Below are 5937 nucleotides of genomic sequence, written 5' to 3'. Positions count from 1 at the left end.
GAAGACTGAGGTGGAAGGACTGACTGAGCCCAGCAAGTGGAGGCTGTGGTGGTTGTGAGCATGCCACTGCATTCCAGCCTGGGTGAGAGTGAGACTCTGACTCAAAAAAAAAAAAAAAAAAAAGAAACTAGCTAAATGTTAAAAGGTATAGCTAAATGTTAAAAGGTATATAACTGTCTTCTACCAATGATTATATATATGACATATAAAAGTGGTGAAAAGGGAACACTTCTACACTGTTGGTGGGAGTGTAAACTAGTGCAACCTCTGTGGAAAGCAGTGTGGCGATTCCTAAAAGCTCTAAAAATCGACCTTCCATATGACCCCACAATCCCCCTACTGGGAATATACCTTGAAGACCTCAAATCACTCTATAAAAAAGATACCTGCACACATATGTTTATTGCAGCGTTGTTCACAATAGCAAGAACCTGGAAACAACCATGCTGCCCATCAAAAGAGGACTGGATTAAAAAAATGTGGTACATATACACAATGGAATACTACGCAGCCATAAAAAAGAATAAAATCATGAATTTCACAGCAACCTGGATGGAACTAGAGTCTATAATACTGAGTGACCTCTCACAGAAACAAAGATCCAAGTATCACATGTTCTCACTCATATAATGGACCTTGAACATCCAATGTAATACTATAAGAAAATGACTGACAGCACTGGGAAACTATGGGGGGGAGGGGGATGGGATTAACAGTTGCAAATATTGTCTGGGGATGGGGAAACACCTCTTATCAACAAGGGTGCCTGAATGAAACGTAATTGTACACCTAACCGTTAACTATACCCCACAAAATCATAATAAAAAATATTGATTTAAAAAAAAAAGATCCTCAATGTAAAATGTTTCAGTATGACCTCATTTGTTCCATAATAACAATTTTTTCCAGTTTATCTATTGTTCCTTGTGTACGAGCATGTATTTACCATAAATCTTGCCCTCAGGTCAAACAACCTTGATGTTATCATACTTCAACTGTCCTACAGATCCTTTCTGAATCACCCTCCCCCTATGGTGTATGTAAATCCTGGGTCTGGAGGGGAGGGTAATGGTGCAGGGATCCACTATCTTGTCACTGCCTGAGACACAGACATGACTTCTGTTCATAAGTTCCTACTAAATGTTTCCTTCTAAGAAACTGGGTCAGCCTCTTTTTGTGGCCTCTGAGCTTCCTAGGACTTTAGGAGTAGGTCTGCATAGACCTGCCTATTTTGAAACAGACATAAATGAAAAACTCTTAAAAAGAAACAATTAGTTCCAAGTCAGATTATGTTAAAGGTTTAAAGAAAAAGGCATGGGCAGAAAACATGGGCTATATGCACATTTTTATTTCTGAGAGTAATTTTTGCACACATAATAGCTGCTTTTGTGTTACAAAAACAAAAAATACTAATTATTAATCCCAGAGAACCAAATTAGCTTAACATAGAGTAACAAAATCAAAGCCAGTCTCATCATCTGCATATTAATTTGATAAATCAAGCTGCATTTAAAGAAAAAAACTGCACCTGTACTTTTCAGCACTTAAATGAAGAACCATCACACGGATAGCTCTCTCTCTCTCTCTCTCTTTTTTTTTTTTTAGAAAGATGTATACATGGGAAATCCAGCAGAATGTTACTTGTGAAGTTCCATAAAAGTTATAAGGCAGTCAGTAGTTGATGACATTTAAAGACAGTAAAAGTTTACACTCTTAAACGCCCATTGATAAGCTTTGTGTCAATATTTTTAAAAATATAAATTTCACTTATGATGAAATAGTGAGGAAAGACATACATTACATCATATCCCAGCATAGAGTTACTATATTTGCATAAATGAATCACTAGTAAAAGAGTTAGCTTGTTTTAAATGAAACCTTGTCTAGATATTAGGCCATAATCTAAGTGTTGATAGTGCCTATTATCAACTCCCAAAACAACCAATAACAGCTTATGTATCAAGATTAATTCTCTTTGGCTGCAATAGATACCATTTTCTCTGAGGACAGTCTTCAGTTTGCTTTCTCTTCAGTACCACATTGGAGGTTTTTCTGGAAACAGTCTCTGTTGGTGACGGTACGACATTGGAGGTCTTTCTGGAAACAGTCTCAGAGGCTGACATATCCAGTCTCTGTTCTCCATGTGTTTTAAAGCTCTCAGTTTAGCATCTGGTTTCCTGTGACAACGGGAAAAAACTTCCTGGTGGACCCTCTGGAGCTGGATAATAGGCTGCATCTTTAAAATTTGAGCAAATCCATCTCCTTGTTCAGTTAGTGTAGGCAAGGACTTCGTGGTTTCACTGATCTCCTTAGCTATTGTTTCTCCTCTGCATTTCAAATTTTCCATATGAGAGTCTAGATCAGGGTCACATTTTAGGACCAATGAATATACAACAGGGTGGTACTGCTTCAGAATTTCTTATTTTGCTTTTATGATTTTGATGACACATTCCAGGATCTTTCTGGGATACTGCTTATGTTTTGTTGCTATATCTACTATGATTTCGTCAAACTGATCTTCAAGTTCTTTGATGTCAGAATCCATAAGACAATCATCTAAAGTGTCCTGCCATGCTTGCCCATTAATGCTGACATTCTCTTGCACAGCTGACTCAAAAATCCACTGCGCGTCTTGCAGGGCGGGCTCCTGAATCTCCTCCAGGAGAGTGTCCCTGAGCTTTTGCACGAAGCAACTGCACAGCTGTAGCATTTCCGTCACAGTCCGCTTCGAAGTGCTGCGCACCCGAAATTCCTCTTGTAGAGTGTTGGGTTCCAAGGCCTGGCTGTTTGTCTCCGCCGTCATGTCCTTGCTCGCGGGAGAGTGGAGGACCACCAACTCAGAAGCCTCCGCCATTTTCCCAGTTTGAACTCAGTGCTCATTTTAATACTCACCTCATGGTATGAAAAGATGTGTTGATAAGAGTTTTCTTCTGAAAGTTCTTTTTTCTGACAATATTTAAAGGTGAGTCAATTCTGATCTCTTAGTGTGAGCTCTGAAAATCTTGAACTTTCTATCACTGAAGAAATTAGGAAAACCAAAGATCACAGGTAGGGAACAGTGTGTGCTTCAAAGAATAAAAAATGAAAACTCCTCTAATCAATTTCTCAATATTTTTTCTATTTTTAAACGTAAGAAAAATATTTTCTTTAAATTGAGTTGTTATTAGTAGAATATTGTCATAACCACCTTTATAAGTTTGAAATACCAAGCAGTTTAGAAACTTAAATGGTTATAGCAAGTATATTACACTATTTTACCTTGTTCATATTAGTGACTCTTCAACAAGTCATTTGCCTCTTTCATTTTCTGAACTAATATCATTTGCTCAGTTGTTTTATCAGTACTCTCTTTAGTAGAGATTATTTCAATATGTCACACTTCAGAAAAAAAAATCTCAGAGAGGCTGAGCTTTTTGCTTTAGTTTCCTCCAAAATAGCTGTATATATCAGGTCACAAAGATTTCCTAAAACTAAATCAGACACATTCAATTTTGTATGGTTATGGATTTTTGTTTTAGATAAATATTATATATTGTAATAGAAATATGTTTTAAATTATTTTATAATGTCTTTAAAAATATGTTTATTGTAACCTCAGAAAAACAATTTTGAATTTTTTTGATTGATCTCATGGGTTAACTGTTGATATTTTTTCATTTCTTTGTTTCCCTGAACTATCTAGTATAATTAACATTGCTGAAGAATTATCAGAGTGAATGTAATGTCTGGTTTGTTTCTAAAATCTTTATTTAGTCCTGAAGTTTACACATCACACACATACTTATAAATGCTACAGAGGTAAACTGTTAATTTTAAACTTTGTAAGACATAAAGGACAGAATAATTTTAAACATGTCTATTGAATTTTTTAAAGATACTTATACTTTAGTTTACTCTTTAATATAAACCAAAGTCCCCTCTATGGAACATAAGTTGTCCAATAGTACTCTAAAAGTATGAATGAATGATTCAAATAATTATGATTTGTTTTTAAATTCTATCTCTTATGATTTTATCCTGTTTCTCCAGGGAGAAAGAATGTGTAAGTATTCCTGTGGTAATAAGCATAGTTTTTATATTACCTTCTTCTGTAGCAAAATTAATCACTGCCTTCCTGCTCACATACTTTTTGAAAAGTTTCTTTCTTTATTTGAAGTTATAGGGAATGATGAACCCAGGTAGCCTCTTCGTACAAAGTAAACCTGCTTCTAAAATGATGTTCTTAGCTAGGAATTTGGGATTTAGAATGACCAAACTGAGCGGATTATCTGAAATAACTGAGTCCCAAGATCATAGAGTTGTGTAGTTGAAAGCCAAAGTTGCAGAAAGCAGAGAACCACAGTCAGAAAAAAAAAAAAAAAAAGTGGTTTTCAGAGTGATGTGGTAGAATGAAACAGAATCATAGGCTAGGCAAGATCAGAAGAGCGGCAGTCTCATGAAATGCTGAGGGAGTGGTCTTCATCCAAACACTATGTGATTAAGCTGAGCCTTTTTCTTTCTTTCTTTTTTTTTTTAAACTTCAAATGCTCCAGAGAATGCCTGTTGTGCTCTTACTATCAAATTACTTCTACTACTTCAAATTTTACATGTAAACTTGACTACATTTTGGTGAACTACAACCTAATAATTCCAGGAAAGGTATTTATAAATCAAGAGTGTTAGAGATTCTTCTTGCAGTTCCATTTCATATAAAATTGCCAGACGCGTTGTATATAAATAATAAAACACACTGAAATATTAAAAATAACATTTCAATCTTAATGTGTACCTTCATATTGGAAAATTATAAGCACTTGTTTTTACATGATATCCATCACACAAGACAATCATGTCAGATGTTTTTTCAGCAAATTCTCTAACATCTTCTTGCTCCCAATTAAACCTCAACTCTAGCACGTGTTGAGCTTGAGCTTAAAGGAAATATACTTGTATACGCAAGAGCTTCAGCAATAAAGTTTCTCTTTGTTTCTAGGCTGGCATTTTCTCAAGCACTGCTTTTATTTCTTCCAAATTCAGTATATTTTAATTAAAACTCTTTTAATTGTAAATTTTTTAAAAAACTAACTTGAAATGTCTTAAGCAAAAATAAAACATTATTAGTTTTCATAGTAGGAATCTCTAGAATTGGACTTCAGGTGTGGCTCAAATCATCATTAGCAATCTTTCCCTCCTAATATTTCTTTGCTTTGTAGAAGGTTCTTTCTCAGGTGAGTTCTGTCTTAACTTACATCCTGCCAGTCTTGGCAAAAGAACTTGCTATTCCCAGTGTTTCCAGCGAAAGTCTGACCCTGTTGCTAAGAATGAACTTCCATGGCCAGGGATAGAATGCTCCAAGTAGCTAGGTCTAGACCACTGTTAGGGTCACATGAAATAAGAATGGAGTAATGGGAGGAGAGTAGTTCCACAAAGGAAAACAAGGATGTTCTTACTGTAAGGAGGACAGATGGTGCTGGGAGGCATAAGCAAAGATGTCCCTTGTATCTACCCAACACTTTCCCTATTTATGTATTCATTCACTCTGACTTCATATGCCTACCTCGGCTCTACTTTCAAAAGTCATCCACCAATTCAAAGTCATTTATCCAGTGAAGGGCTTATGAGCTGAGACTGCTTATGTGATATTATTCAAAGAATGCCTGGAGATTTATTTTGTTTCCAAATATTTCCTCCCACTACCTGACATAAAGATATACTTTTTGGTGGATCTAAGGTCTTGGAGTTTCCCTAACTTTTTTTTAAATACAAATGTGCCCTTAGAGAAGTAGTGCTTTAAACTACTCAGGGTTGGTGCTCTATCAGGGATTAGTTGGTAGCTAGTGATAAAATAGTTTTCTTAGGGCAGTGTTTAAGGAAGACAAAATATTAGATAATTTTTGGCAGCACAGCAAGAAAGATTTATTTGCTCTAACTGACAATTTTTCTTGTAATTTTCCTGCT

At 35.6% G+C, this 5937-nt stretch overlaps 1 pseudogene across 1 annotated transcript; it reads right to left on the bottom strand.

Annotated features, from left to right (window-relative positions):
* Positions 1-2141: 2141 nt before the first annotated feature.
* LOC103269923 lies at positions 2142-2865 on the bottom strand (annotated as a pseudogene). Its single transcript, XR_002482504.1, has one exon. The product of XR_002482504.1 is annotated as a kinetochore-associated protein NSL1 homolog pseudogene (transcript).
* Positions 2866-5937: the final 3072 nt, after the last annotated feature.

This window comes from Carlito syrichta, unplaced genomic scaffold, assembly GCF_000164805.1.
Source record: "Carlito syrichta isolate Samal-C Ts95f unplaced genomic scaffold, Tarsius_syrichta-2.0.1 Scaffold309640, whole genome shotgun sequence".
Taxonomy (NCBI): domain Eukaryota; kingdom Metazoa; phylum Chordata; class Mammalia; order Primates; family Tarsiidae; genus Carlito; species Carlito syrichta.
Note: the sequence above shows the minus strand (reverse complement) of the source record. Positions and strands in the feature narration are given on the sequence as shown.